Here is a 16,300-nt window from a genome sequence, read left to right on the forward strand (position 1 = left end):
CAACTTGTGTCTAGTATCGTGGGACTGACATTGCTACAACAATACAGCATACACCATTAGTCAGCTGGTCATTTTAAAGCTATGCTTTGCAGAAAGCTCCCTGAACTGAAGAGTGGGAGTTAACATCTAGCAAAACGTGACTTCTTTCTCTTACTTTTCATAAAAACAGCTCCTCACCCACAGCCCTCACACTTATTTCCTTCCCCTAAACAGACAGGGTATTAGTGAACATACAAACCACATTAGTGGGTTATGGGGGAGACAGTGCATGAGCCTGCAAACCACAATCTAGAGGAAGGTCATTCAGACTGCATTCACAGCAAGAACCAAACGGCCAGGCCTCTAATTTCATGCACCTCCTTTTATCCTTTCAGAGAACAAAAATTTTCCTCCTCTCTTCACCCCCACTCTCAATGCAGCTCTCTGTAGGTATGGCTGAAAACAGTCCCAGTAGCTTGCATAAAATGAGAGAGGGGAACAGAGGGGAGATCTGGATGCCCATATAAGGGTAATATCAGTCTGGACCATCCATAACTTTCTGCTCAAGAAATGTATCTGTCTGGAAGACTGTGAGCGCATTTTATTTCTATACAGCCCCACTGAAGTCCATGCAATCAGTGGGGTTTCAGCAGGTATGAGTGTTTATCATATAGCACCAGATTCAGCTATACTTAACCATGTCAAACAGCACCTGAACTGCTTGGGCTGTCTTTCTGAAATCAGTGGGACTCTTTGGCAAGGTCTACACTACAGAGTTTTTGCGGAAAAACGGCCTTTTTCCACAAAAACTTGTGGAGCGTCCACACCTCAAGAGCGTTTTTACTCAAGAGAATCAAAAGAACAGAGCGGTTTTTGCACAATTGGTATTCCTCTTTCTACGAGGAATAATGCCTTTTTGCTCAAGAGTTCTTGCACAAAAAGGCATGTGTGGACAGGAAAGAGGAAAAAGCACACATGCCCTTGTGGCCATTCTGTGCATAGCAATCATGACTTACTTTCGAGAGAGCATCCATGCAGTCTGGACACTCTCTTTCGCAAAAGCACATCATTTTTTCGATGCACTTTTGAAGTGTGGACGCACTCTTGCACAAGTAGTTTTTGCAGAAGATCTCTTCCAATAAAAGCTTCTTGCGCAAGAAGCCTGCAGTCTAGATGTAGCCTTCAGTGTAGTATGCTTCTACCCTACTTAGTATAAAATTTTTCCCCATTGTCTTTACGGCCCCACTCCTACAAACAAACCTCCCGCCAAACAGAGACCCCTTAACTTCTTCCTATTGAAGTCCACCCTTGGGATTCTTTGCAGAACAGGGCTAGGGAGATATGCTATTACAGTTACTGTGTGATGTCTCAGCTAAGTTTTTGGTACAGAAATATATAAATAAAATGGTAGTTAATCCCACAGACACTTCATCCTGCTGTGTCATTTACAATAATCACCCTCCTGCAATATTCACCTTACATTCTATTTCCATTGCTTGGCTCTAACTATTTTCCTGTCACCTCTTGTCCAACTTCTAGCTTACACATTTTCTGAGGCAGGGATTATTTCTGTGTTACTTGTTTGTAAGTACAACCAAGCCCCAATGGGGTGGTTGGGCCTTACTGCAATAAATAGTTAATTGGAAGCCTTACAAGAATCTTAATACAAAGAAACCCAAAAACAACAGGTCATTATTGTTACATGCATTTCTATGGTGAACTTGAATGCAACATTTGGAAATCAGGTTGTCTGAATGAAAGCCCAGCCCTTTTATTTGATGCAGAGGCACTCCAGGAGACCCAGACTGCTACGACCTCTGAAGATATGTAGCTCACACCGAGTATACTCAGAAACTTAATATACACATCCAAATAGTCATAAATCACCATTCTAATGTCACTCTAAGGCCATCAACATTTTCTCTATTCATGCACATCTTGATGGCTCCAAATGATCTGAAAAATGTGCTTATGTTTAATAAACCAAATTAGTTGCCCTTTAATCTTTCCACAATTCTGCATTCAGCTCTGCATTATCTGATAAGTGAGTGTAAGAGCGGGAAACCTGGAAGCCAAGCAGGAGGCAGGTGGAGAGTTCCTCTGAGTCTTACACTTCTGATGAATGCAATTGATTTCTTAACAAAAGTTAATCTTTGGAAAGGAACTGTGTTAGTGTACCTGTCAATTTAGGGGGTGTTTTTAAATTGTTCTGCATACAGCCTGAAAAGGAACAGTATCCAGAACTCTGACATGCTTCAGAGAAACATATTAGACTGCTTTGAGCTTTAACAAAGCTCTCCCTTTGAAGGCTTAGTGTTTGGAATTACAATTGATTTTAGAACAGTAGAAAAGTAGTCCCACAAACATGAGAAAAAGAATCTCCAATACCAGGTTTACCTTGGACCCTCTGGGATTAAGGATCCATGCTTCTAAAAACAGGATATGTAAAGAGACTCTGACAGATCTTTTGTTTGTCGTGTACTGAATATAACAGCTGCACTGTGCCAAATAGCCCTTAAGAAAGTTTAGTAGTCACACAGCATTTGAGAGGGAGAGAGAGAGGGTATGTCTACACTACCCTCCTATTTCGAAGTAGGAGGGTAATGTAGGCATACCGCACTTGCAAATGAAGCCCGGGATTTGAATTTCCCGGGCTTCATTTGCATAAGCCGGGCGCCGCCATTTTTAAATCCCGGCTAGTTCGAACCCCGTGCCGCACGGCTACACGTGGCACGGAGTAGCTAGTTCGGATTAGGCTTCCTAATCCGAACTAGCTGTACTCCTCATTCCACGAAGAGTACAGCTAGTTCAGATTAGAAGCCTAATCCGAACTAGCTACTCCGTGCCGCGTGTAGCCGCGCAGCACGGGGTTCGAACTAGCCGGGATTTAAAAATGGCGGCGCCCGGCTTATGCAAATGAAGCCCGGGAAATTCAAATCCCGGGCTTCATTTGCAAGTGCGGTATGCCTACATTACCCTCCTAGTTCGAATTAGGAGGGTAGTGTAGACGTACCCAGAGAGAGAGAGAGAGAAATTAATGGGTTCTAACAGAGCTATCTTAAAGGAGACCATCTTCTACAATAAGTTATAATGTACAGCTCCTGTCCCTCAGAAAACATCCGTTTAGTCTTCTGCTACTCAGCTTGCTCACTCTAGAACACACACTGAGTTTACATGCAAAAAAAAAAAAAAAAAAAAAAAAAAAAAAAGGGGTGCAGTTCCCTAGGGAAACCTACAGGATGCCAAGGCTCTGCTAAACTATATGTAAACCAATGGCAGGATTTTTTGGCTGATCTTCTCTGGGAGCAAGTGTTGGAACCCTGCAGAGAAAGCTGATGGGTTCCCGCTGACTTGATGCAAAGGGATTCATTCATTGCACCCTGGACATAAAGGGTCACAGGAGAGCTTCTCAGTAGAGAAGTTCCAGGCTGAACAGTCCAAAAGAAGGAACCATAGAAACAGCCCTGTTTGGGGGAGAAAACTTGTGTTGCATTCTAGTTTAACTGTAAACAAAGTCAAACCTCTAGAAGATTATTAGTTGTGTCCCTGCCCAGTATAGTGGGCTAGATTTTGAAGTAAGCCAAGAAACCTATCTACTCCTATGATACAATTGGTAACAAACCTGATAGCAGCCCTGGAATAAACCAGCATTCTACCTGTTTAGAACAGGTTCTTCATTCTGCATATGACCTGAGGCTGTTTTAAATGTTGAGCTTCATAGAAACAAATAGCCCCTGTCCCTGTCCCAGGCTACTTCACTGCAGGGCAAAGAAAGAAGTGGGGGTTGAATAAGAGTGGAAGAAACCAGTTAGATCACCTGACTACTCAGTATAAAAAAAAAAAAATGGTCTGGTAGCACTTCATAGACTTACAAAACATGTAGATGGTATCATGAGCTTCCGTGGGCACAGCCCACTTCTTCACATGACCAAAGTTATGAGTTTGGGATGTGTACACCCTAAATAAATAGGAGGGGGAAGAGAGGGAGAAAAAAGGGATGGGGTGGGAGAGAGCATCAGTAAGTATCTGAAGATTGGATAGTTAAACCAAAGCAGATAAAAATCAGTGAATAGACAGACTCCCATGTCAGGAAGGATACAACACAGAGAGCTGTTTGCACCTTCAATGGTTGTTAAATTGGTAGTGTCCCAAACAACTTTCATCACGATTGAGTCCATTAGCACGTGAATTGAATTTGTGGATGAACTCTAATTCCAATGCTTCCCTGTGGATCTGGCTTGCAGAACTGATTTGTGACAAGACAGCTAGTTGGAGATCAAATCAGATATACGCAAAGGAAACATACAAAAACCTATTGGAGAGCACGTCAACCTTCCAAATCACACTTTGAAAGATCTTACTGATGCTTTGTCTCCCACCTCATCCCTATTTCTTCCCTTCCCCCTCCTCCTCTTCCCCTCTCCTATTTATTTAGGGTGTTCACATCCCAAACTCATAACTCCGGTCATGTGAAGAAGTGGGCTGTGCCCATAAAAGCTCGTGATACCATCTACATGTTTTGTTAGTCTATAAAGTGCTACCAGACCATTTGTTGTTTTTTTCCTGTAACAGAATAACTCAGCTATCCCCTGAAGCTACTCAGTATGAGATATGCCTGCAGCTCACTGATTCTATCAAATTGCATTTGCTTTGTTCAACATTTTTTATATTTGCAATTTCTCCAAAGTGACAAGTTGGGGTGAGCATGCAGGAGGCACTAGAATACACTGGTAGATTTTAAGAGATAATGCTTATGGACAGCAATGAAGGCCCCAAAGACCCAGAATGGCTCTCATCTGTCTGGGGTTATTACACACTACAGCCATTTCAGTTCTGTTACAGCTGGGGTGGGGAGAGCCGAGAATGTAATTTGAGATCGTGTTTGATTAATAAGTTTTCATGCCTCTAAGGTTTACCTCTCTGAACTTGGAGTGGGGGCTCCTTCGCAGCTCTGGGACTCTCCTTCAAGCTTCAAAGTGCTCTAGCTTGACACTACAATTCTTCACTCAGACACTTCGAGGCAATTACTGCATCTCTGTGCTTAATTGAAAGGATGTGTGGTTAGTCACATGATTAGACTAGCAAGTGATATAAAAATATAAAATAACCACTGTTCAGATACCCAGATCAATAAAGAAGTGGGGGAGGGAGGCAGAATGATATTAGCAGAACAAATTAATTAGTCCATTAACCAGCATTTTTCACTGTCTACCTAAATCTATACTCTAGAGTATCCATCAAGTTTGTATATTGCTCTCAAAAAGCTGTCGTCAGAATAATTTTATAACCCCATAATTATCAAGTTTCTCATTGCATTTATTGCTCTATCATGCAGTAATATTTAGAAAGATCTGTAGCTTCATATTTCAATGTTTTCCTTGAACACACAGTAATAGAAAGATGTTCAGCTGAGAAGCAGTCTCCCCTACCTCCTCCCTCAGGGATAAGAGAAAATGTATTCTGAAATCAGATAAGGACAATGCATTCACTAATAGAACAGGAAAGCTTATTTTTAGTTGTATAAACCAAATGTTAGGGATCCAAGATCAAGTACTAGGTTTTCCTTACATTAGGAAACATTGAGGCATCATGGGCTCTCCCAAGCAGGGTCTTGCACAGAAAGGTGGGAAGCTCATTGTGTTTGTGAGCAGGTGATGAAGGGGCTTAAGTTAGTGGATTCCTTTGCCGTAAGTGGTTGAGAGACACAATGGTGCACTTGCAGAGGTCAGATGGGCCACCTTCCAGCTCAGAGCAAACAATTGTGGCTTCCAGAGATGAGTTGCAGCAAACAGCAGGCTCTGGGTTCTCTTGGATTAGCATTACGTTATCCTTAAATCTGGGCTATTTTACCATGAACAAAATACTCAGTTTTAACCTCCTGGCCCATGCCCCCCTACTTACAAATACACAGGCTATGAAGGGTTTAGTGTAGACAAAGAAGAGCAGTCAGGCTTTCAATGCAATTCCCATCATGTTAATGAAATATTTTGCTTTATATTTCCTCACCCGTTAGCCAGCATCTCTTGTATTGAACCAGATTGAGGAGGAAGACAAAGGATCCCTTCTTGGCTTTTCTCCATAATCATTCCACCAGGATGCAGCAAGACTTCTGCTCTCCCAGCACCCATGAATCCAGGAGGATCTACAAGAGGACAGAGCCATCTGCGTGGAGGTCCAATGCTTCTGTACCAGCTCTAAAGCTCCACTCACAACTGACTACCATACATCCCTTTGCCCCCAGACTGCAGACTTGACACCAGGGATTTCCCCTAGCTGCTCCTGCTGGGGAAATCTTCAAACTCCAGCCATGAAGTGGAGTCCATCATGCAAGATAGGATCTTACACTGAAAAAAAATACACAGCGAAATACCTCTCTGTAGCAGGCTCAGCACCCACCTCTCTCAAGCACCCCCTTTCTGTGGCTGATAGTGCCTTCTTCGTCGTAGGGTGGACCGTCCCCTTTTCTCAGTTAGTTGTGAGCTTGCTTTTGTTTTTTTGGACACACATTGGCACTTGCCTGTCACAAGAGCCTCTCTGGCAGGTCTTGAACAACTTAGCCCTCTGGCCAAGCCACTCAGACTTCCCCTTCCCCCCACCCCTTCAGGGTACATAGTCCAAGTTCTTATTTTGGCCTTTGTATGGGAGCATAGAGCTAAGTCTTCTCCCAGAGGCGCTGCCTTCTTCTTCCACATAGCTGAGGCCCATCTTAGTACCCTTGCTGGCCTGGACAGGTTCTGTGCTCAGTCTCCCAGGGCTTCAGCCCGCCTGCCCTGACCTCCTGCTCTTCCTGCAAGCCAAATACACACCAACTGACCGTCATCTGCTTGCCTCATACAGGGCCTTTCTGGCCCCGATTGGTCTCTTGAGGAGTCTCTCCAATTGGCTACACTAGGGGTGGCCAACCCGTGGCTTGCAAGCTGCATGCGGCTCTTCAAAAGAAAAATTGCAGCTCCAGCACCCATAGCTGTTCAGCATTCCCTCGCTCTGACCTTTTTTCCTTGTCTGGTCTGGGTGCCGCTTGTGACGCTGTGGCCAATGGAAGCCTGCTTGGGCCACACACAGCTCTTAAAGGGGCAGCGTGGTTTTTTAAATTTGTTTGTTTGTTTTGCTCAACAACTTCTTTCCCTCGGCTCTTTGCACTGTGTCCATCACTATTTTGGCTCTTTGTCTGTAACGAGGTGGCCAGCCTTGGGCTACACCTTTGCAGACATTCTAGGGTTCCTGAAAGACTTCTCACTGCAGGCCCACAGGCTTCCTACTCCACCCTGCTGCAGTCTTCCAAGACGCATTATGTAGTGTAAACCCACATTACTCACTTGGGCTACGTCTACACTATGAGCCTTTTCCACAAGAGGAAATGTAAATGGAGTTCTCATTTGCATATGACACATTTGCATTTCCTCCTCAGATCCCTTTTGCACAAGAGGTTTTTGCGCAAAAAAACCCTTCCTCTGAGTATTATGAAGGATCTCCCAGAATCATTCTTCCACTTTAGATCAAATTGTTTGAGTATTTAAAAAGTTGACTTGTTTAAAAAAAATCATTATTCATTACTGCACTAATGGGGGGCCTGAACCAAAACCTCCCACAGGTGGAAGATCTGAAGGGCAGGAACTGCCGTACTTCACATCTGTTCAGTACAACTGAGAGCCAACTTGCAGCCAGTATTCTTACAAACAAGGTCAAAGATAGGGGGTCCCACAAGAATCATACTGTTTAAGGGACATCTGGGAGTAGATGAACCACACAGAATTCAAAAGTACGTTGTGCAAATCGGATGGTGTCCACGCAGCTCTCAGTAGAGCCACAAAGAAAAAGGATTGACCCTGAACTTCCTATTGTCTGTAATGCAATATCAATTAGCCATCTCCATTTGGTCTCACCGCCCTACTGAGGTAAATGCGATACACAAGTGCACAAAAGAAAGGCTTCCTACCCACAGAGCTTCCAACCTAAGTAAACGGGGAATGTGAGGCAAAGCTCAGCACCCACAGCATGAAAAGGAACCTCCGCAAGCTGAGTCTTTGTTACTCCTGTACCAGAGAAAGGAGGACACAGATGAGGAGCACATCCAGCAAGAACTATGACATCGTGTATTATCTGCATGTCATGATCATGAGGGTTAGCCAGCAGCCTGGGGACTAAGGGGTTAACTATACCTAACTCAGGTAGATTTAGCCAATAGGAATGTAGGTAGGAATCTCAAACTAGGACAAAGGAATTTTTGGGTTTCCCTCCTTTGTCTCTGGGGTAGTTTTTCTCTCCAGCTATTGAAGGGGACAGGATGTCTCCCTCTAAGAAAATACTTTTCACAGTCTGTAAGTAGGATAAAGTTTAGACAAATCGTTAGGTTTTATTGTTTTATGGTTTGGGAAATGGGATCTGGTCTGTGCATTTAAAAATGGTTTTGCTTTCCTTTGTGACTAAGGGTGTGTCTAAACTACAGGGTTTTGTCAACAAAAGTGGACTTTTGTCGACAAAACTATACCTGCGTCTACACTACCACTGAGTTCTGTCGACATAATGTCGACAGAACTCAGCAGTTTTGTCAACGCAGGTAAACCTCATTTTCGAGGCACAACGCCTTTGTCGACAGAGTTCTGTCGACAAAAAGTGCAGTCTGGACACGGGGGTTTCTTTTGTCAACAGAAAAATACCTCCAAGGAAACCCCCTGCTGGACAGTCCTTCAGGAAAAACCTCTCCTTGTTCCTGTCTGTAGTCATGTTTTAAAGGCACAGACACCCCTGGCAGACATTGTGACAGGAAGCTGGCCACAGAGGAAGCCTGTCAGCACAGAGCTCTCCCGGCTTCACCTGCATGTGGCCATGTGTGCAGCTCCAGAGCCACGAGGCCCCCAAGGACCTTCAAGGGAGCCAGCCCTGCTGCCCACAGCAGAGAAAAAGAGAGCCCCAGCCTGGTCAGGGCCAGAGGTCCTGACACTGCTCGAACTGTGGGGGGAGGAGGAAGTGGTCCAGGCCCTGCACACCCGATGCAGGAACGCCAACATCTACGGCTGCATGGCTCAGGGGCTGGCTGATAAAGGGCACCACCCAAGGACACTGCAACAAGTCCAGGAGAAAGTCAAAGAGCTTCGGCAGGGATACGTGAAGGCCCGAGAGCAGAGCTCAGCATCAGGGGCAGCCCCGGCACTCTGCACCTATTATAATGAACAGGACCGCATCCTGGGAGGCCAGGAACCTATGTCTGCACCAGTGCTCATGCAGACAGGGTTGCACACACCGGTGCAGCAGAGCCAGCAGGAAGTCCCCAGGGAAGATATGGAGGAGGAGGAGGAGGAGGAGCAGCAGACGGAAGACACCTGACACTGACTCTGCAGCCTGCCCAGAGACCCAGGAAGCCTCATAGGCATCCTCCAATGCTGGTGAAGGATCATCAGGTGAGTGCAGTCGAGGGAGGTGGGAGCAGAGAGGATGCAGAGCAATGTTCACGTCTTGGTCCTCCTGGACAGCTTGCATCTCTCTGTGCATGTGCAAGCAGGTGGGAAGGTGGTGGGTGTGTGGGTGGGGGCCATAGGAGACCCAAGGTGCTGCAGGCCCCTGTCCTACTGCGGCTGCACGCTGATCTGGCCTGGACGGCCATGGTGGCGGGGGGGAGGATGTAGGGGGTGGAGGTGGACATTGTCCTAGCCACAATGGGGCCCCTGTGCAGCCGAGGCGGCTGGCAGGGCCAGACGTGGCCTACCAGTAACAACATTCCCATCCCTTGTTGTAAGGACTTATGTGTGAATTGCTAACACTGATTGGTTCTCCCTCTTCTCCTCCAGAGCCGGACCTGCTGCTGACCGCTGAGCGACACGTGTGCCACCACCCACCCGGTCCCACAGCACCCGCTGGCATTGGAGGACCTACAACGACCTCCTGAGGAGGCATGTGGAGGTCATGGAGAATATTGAGGGGACCCTGGCCAAAATGCAGGAGACCATGGCCGAAAGAGCCAAGGAGGAGGCTCGCTGGCATACTCGCCTGCTTGAGGACTTCCTCCCACAGTGGAGTGCAATGTGTGCCACTGTCCGGGAGGCCCTGGGTATGCCAGGTCCTCTCCCCCTGTTTATTTTTTAAACAGTTGTTGAACAATACTATATGTTATAACAGTTCCTAATTCTAATTTTACTTGTTAATAAACATTATATTTTTCATATTTAACATTATGGTGTGTGTCTTAACTGCTCAGAGGCTGATGCAGGGATGGATTATGGGAGGGAAGGTTTTGGGACGGGGGGGCCAAGGGCCACAGACCCCATTGGGGATACTTTGGGGAGTCATTGGACTCCAGCTGAGAAGCGCTCACGCAGAGCCTCCCAGATGTGAAACCGCACCTGTTGGGCTTGGCAAATGGCAGCTGTCCGAGGCTGCGCAAACCGCCTCCCCTCCACTTCAGCCATTGGCCCCCAACCTAGCAGGAAGACCTCCCCCCCCCTTGCTCTCCACCGGGTTGTGGAAGATGCAACATGCTGCCACCACCTCTGGGATATTGTGTTCCCCCATGTCAAGGCGAGTTAACAGACACCTAAACCTTCCCTTCAACCGGCCAAATGCGCATTCCACCTGTAAACGGGCACGTGTCAGGTGCGCATTAAACACTTCCCTGCTCGGGGTCAGGTGCCCTGTGTATGGCTTCATAAGCCAGGGCATGAGGGGGTACGCCGCATCGGCCACAATGTAGACCGGCATCTCTACATCCCCAATAGCAAAGGTTTGCTGGGGGAAGAAGGTTCCTGTCTGCAGCCTTTCATACAGGTGCGAATTGCGGAAGCATCATGTGCTCGGCCCGACCACCCCACACAAAGGTCCGTAAATAGTCCATGGTGGTCAACGAGGGCCTGCAGCACAATGGAAAAATACCCTTTTCTGTTGATATACCGGGCGGCTCGCTGGGGTGGTGCATGGATGGGAATGTGTGTTCCATCGAGCGCTTCTCCGCAGTTTGGGAATCCCAGCCCTGCAAAACCGGCCATGATGGTGTCTAGGTCTCCAAGGTGGACAATCTGGTTCAGCAGCTGAGAGTTGATGCCCTCACCACCTACAGAAATAGACACATACAAACACACACCGAATATGAAGTAAGAGGGGTTGCCCAAGTCCTCGGGAGACCGTCCCCCGCCCCAAAACACCAGTATTCCCCCCCCCCAAGTGATTGCTCCCAGTAGTATGATGGTGTAAGGCACAGAAGCCCTCCACCACCTCTCCTCCATTGCCCCCACCCACCCTTTTTCCTGTTACAGTCCCCTTACAGACTGCCCCCGCTCCCCCAAGGGACTTACCTCCATCAACACAGCACCAACAGTAGATTTCCCAACACCAAACTGGTGTCCCACTGACCGGTAGCTATCAGGAGAGTCTCATGCAGTTGCAGCAGCATTTGAAGCACCATGAAGTGGGGGCCAGCGCCTGCCATGGGGAAGCTCCATGGCAAACAAAGGTTTGGAAAAACTTTTTTTTTTACACACACACACACACACACACACACACACACACACACACACGCCAGAAAGCAGGGCACTCCAAGCAAGTACTGCAGAACTTCTGCTGTCCCTCTAGGAGGTAAGCAAGGCAGCTGCAGCAGCAGAGCAAAAGCTAGTCGGGGCAAAGGCCAGGCAGCAGCACCAGGAAGTACATGCTGCTCCTGTGACCTGGCAGAAGCAGTTCCAGGTACTTTCTTCTATCGACAGAGCATCCAGCAGTCTGGACACTCTCTGTAGACAAAACTACTCGCTTTGTCAATCTGCTTGATGTAGTCTAGATGCTCTTTGTCGACAGAAGTTTTGTCGACAGATTCTGTCGACAAAACTTCTGTCGACAAAAGCCTGTAGTCTAGACGTACCCTAAGGTCCTGGCCCATGGTAAATTTCTCCTCCATGAGTATATTATTTTGTTACTTTTCCATCTAGTCATTATGCTTGCAACAGGAATATTGAGGTGATAATAAAAATTCTCTCTCTTTTCTTTTTATTAACCTGTATTGGTTAATTTGTGTGTCCTGGTTTGGACTTTAGGGGGTGAGATTTCCCAAGTAGTCTCTCCCTGGTTGCTTTATTAATATTTGGGTGGTGGCAGCTGGTATTTTATCCCCAAAATCTAAGTTAAGATTTTTTGGGGGGGAAGTTTTGTACCAAAGCCTGGTAGATAAGGTTTTGGGGTACTTTTTCTGCCCCCCCCCTTCCGCATTTATTGTGCCAGAGTGGGGTAGGAGCCATGATACTGCACCTGTTCTATTCTGATTCCTCAGAGCCCCATAGTTTGTGTGTGCTCAGTTGAATATTTGTGTATCTGTCAACACCTCCATGCAAACGCAGGCCTTGGAGAGTGATCAAAGCGGATTATAAGACAGTCAAACTTTTTGTCTTTGTAATGCAGTCAGTAATACTGCTCCTCATTTCCTAAGCAAACAATTCAAAACAAAGGCATATGCTTTATGGTATCACACACAATACGTCTTACAATGTCAACTTTTATCTGAAGGGCTCCCAATGCTCTATTTAAACTTACTTTTTGTTCCTCTTCCTCTTTACCATCTCTCTCTTCAGTGTGGTCACACTGCCCCCTGCTGGATACCTGGGATTGGTGGAAGCAGAGCTCTAGAAAGTGTACTTTTAAAATAGGACTACTCATTTTTCTAACACAGTAGGTATTATTTTCCTCCTGGCTACTTATCAAAAGCTTTTCCTTCCTAAATGGCCATTTCACAGCAGCAGAAAAATAGCTTCTTCACACTTACAAATGGCTGCTTGAGTTAAATCTTCAAATTGCCTGCCTCATTATTTAATTCCTTTTTAAGATGTGGCCTTTTTTTAAAAAATGTATCTACTTGCCCATGGGGGGACAGGAGTGGGTAAAGTTAATACTTGTGAGCAGTACCAAAGAAGGTGGGAGTCTCTTGCCTAGTCATAAACCAGGTACAGCTTGGGCACCAGAAGTAGGAAATTCACACTGTCACATGAATGAAACTCAACCCTTCCATGGAAACAAAGTTGTCTCAGTGGGTGAGAAAACAGATTAGCCTCCATGGGACCAACAAAGTTACAACTATGCTGCAGAGTCTCCATGGCTCATTTATTCCTTGGCCTTCTCCAGCTGACCCTTACAGACCATTCTCCAAAATAGTTCATAGAGCATCTAATGCCCAACTCATCCTGTTCTTAGGATTCACCTTTGTTTAAAAAATAAAAAATAAAAGAACAGAAAAAAGTAACAATGCATAGGCCTGCTCAAACTGCATCACACAGTATATCTTACAGTGTCAACTTTTATCTGAAGGACCCCCAATGTTCGGTCCCAACCTACAACAGCTCCTAGAGTTCTTCCCTCAGGAGATTCACTCTCCACATTTATATGTGGGTGGGGCAAGAAGCCACCCACTTCCATTAGTCAGGTGGCTTCTGCTTGTAAGGAGGATCACCACCTGCTAACCAGCTGAAGAGAGCATGAGTCACACAAACACTTCCAGCCTGGGTGTAATCTCTGTCATTGCAGACTAGGCAAATCTAATATGGAATAGATGAGGAACAAGAGATAAACACGGAATCCTACAATGCTGTTTTCAGAGTAGAGCTGCATTTTCAGCTACCATGTTCCCAGTGACACTTCAGATATGTTATGCAACCAAGCAAAACCAATCAATAATCACTGGAGGACTGAGAGCTTAATTAAATGTTAGCAACATGCACACAAGTGAATAGTCCACTTCCATTTTAATACAAGTTGCAAACACTTTTGCAACAAGCTACCGTACATGCAGGAGTATTAGGTTCTCCTCTTTGCTGGAGACGGACGTGCAACTGAAAAATGCAACTGATGTATCACAGGAAACAATCTCTGGTACCAGAAGTAATGTAGCAAACCCAGAGACACTATCACAATCCAGTGATTAGGAAAAGAAGCCTGCCTTGTAACCGATTTCTGTTACTGCTGTTCAGAAAAAAAATGAAGATCACTTACCTGTTACCAGAGTTCCTTGATATGGACTTGGCCTAATCACTCAGAGGCTAGACTAGCAGTTTGTAATAGAGCATTCCAGACTGTAGTGAGGACAAGAGGGCTAGAAGAGGGTGATGAAAGGACCTGAAGAAGCAGAGGGTACCCTGCTTCCTTTGGTAGCCTTGCCCTCGATGCTCAGGAATGCAAAGGAGAGCAGAAGAAAAGGTTCAAGAGAGCTCTACTGGCACTGCTAAGGAGGTTTCACCATCTGAGCTACATCCATTGTGGTGTCATGAATGGGAACATGCAAATGACGCTCAAAGAACAAATGAGCTTTGAAGTAGTTTGCCTGCTACATGGGACCAACACACACAAAAGGGGCTTCTCTTGTAGCCCTGACATCTTCTCTGAATTTGTGAAACCCCACAACTTCCCATTCTCATTCCCTTCCCTTTTTGTTTTCAATGGAGAATTATCTGCTTTTCCCCAACCTCCTCCCCACAACTCTCCCAGTGGACATGTAACCCACACACCTAGTGTAGTTAACTGCCCCAAGTAGTGGCACTTAGATGCTTACAGTGAGAGTGAAGAAGGGGGGGAAACTCTACAGCTCAAGCTGTAGAGGCTCCTACACTGAGCTCCAGTGTGCCTAAGTTCAAATCTGCCCAGTGGTGATTACAGTCACATCTCTGGATACCCCTTACATAAGCAGCTCATTTTTTTTTTATTCCTTTCCTCCCCTCAATTAGTTAACAGTTTTTAAAACTGTCATTGCATTTGCATAGCACCTGGAGCCTTAAGAAATTGTAAAAATAAGAATGAATGATACATAACAAGCACCCTGGGAAGGGAAGTAATTTGGGATAGCTTTTGCAAAAATTGCTAAGTGACCTATGCACTATGGCCTAGATTCACTTAGGTGCCTACCCACAGATGCCAAAGTTTCGACTAGCTGGAATCCATAAAGCCACCTATACAAGATGGTCAGTACCCTAAAACAATGGGAACCCTCCTGGCCTTCAGATGGAATTTTCAAAGTACACAGGGTGGGAATACCTCTCACCCATAGGTCCATAATTCTGCAGGTGTGCTGCAAGCACACTGAGAGGTGAACTGTCCAGAAGGGCCTGATCCTAAGAGCTGCTGTCAGACCATGCAGACAGACCAAAAAGGATACATCTGCACTGCCACAGGGAGCACGAGTAGTAGAAAAACAGTCACTAGGTCTCTCAAGCTAGAGCACTAAAATAGTAGCATAGATGGAGTAGCAAGGGTAGTGGCTTAGGCTAGCAGCTTGCATATAAATCTGCCCCAACACCTTTGGTACATGCTGTGACAATTGGGACGAGTCTTCATTTATGCTACCCCTCAGCTATACTGCTATTTTTAGTGCACTAACTCAAGCCGAGCTAGTATGTGTGTCTACCCAAGCTGGAAAAAACACTCCTAGCTGCAATGTAGAGCTACCTCAGGAGGCAGAGAGGCAGCACAGCAGCCACAAAACAGCCAAAGGGTGAGTAGGCTGGGAATCCAGACAAAATACATGTGCAAGAGGCCTTCTAGCTGAAACTTGAAGACAGTGTCCACATCAAGGCTAGGGTTGCCAGGTGTCTGGTTTTGAACCGGACAGTCCAGTATTTGAGTTTTCTGTTGAGGAAACAAATTGAGAAAATATAAAATGTCCAGTTTTTTCTAAATAAGATGTAATGTAGATTGTTATATAATGTCAAGTGTGTCCAGTATTTTTGTTGAAACCATCTGGAAACCCTAATGAAGGCTGAGTGCCCTCTCTCCTTTCCGCCCCTCCCCCCCGCCCAAAATTTCTATGTAGCCTCTCCTCTAAGGTGTCACATAAGCCCCCTTTTCCTTTACTTGTCTCTGCTTGCTGTATTCAATATTTAGAGTGGTTTCTCCTGGCTCATGTAGGTCAGGTCCTCGTCTCCTTTTCTTGGCAGGCAGTGACTCCTCCCTGTGCCAGATAAAAGAGGTGCTACTGTCCACTGAGAAATCAATAGCATCACTGCTAGATGGCAAGGAAAAAGCCCAGTATACTGCTATCAGTAAGGGAAAATAAAACTAACTCCAGCAAAAGGATCATTCCAAAAGTAACAGCTGGAAAGGGTTAAGTAATAATTTATAAGAATTAACAAAACTAATTCCCTACATCTCCTAACACCTTCAAACTCTTTGAGCCTCAGTTCCCTCCCTAGCATCTTCTTAAGGCAGATGGCATGGTCAATGTTGCATGTTCAGAGGCAGAATACTGCAACACTGAGACACTGCCCACAAACATTCATTGTTAGAGAATATCCACAATAACTGTAATTCCATGCTCTTAGCAGAATTATTTGATAGAAAGTGAGAATCACCATTTTGACCAACCCAG

This window comes from Pelodiscus sinensis, chromosome 17 (genome assembly GCF_049634645.1).
Source record: "Pelodiscus sinensis isolate JC-2024 chromosome 17, ASM4963464v1, whole genome shotgun sequence".
Lineage (NCBI taxonomy): Eukaryota > Metazoa > Chordata > Testudines > Trionychidae > Pelodiscus > Pelodiscus sinensis.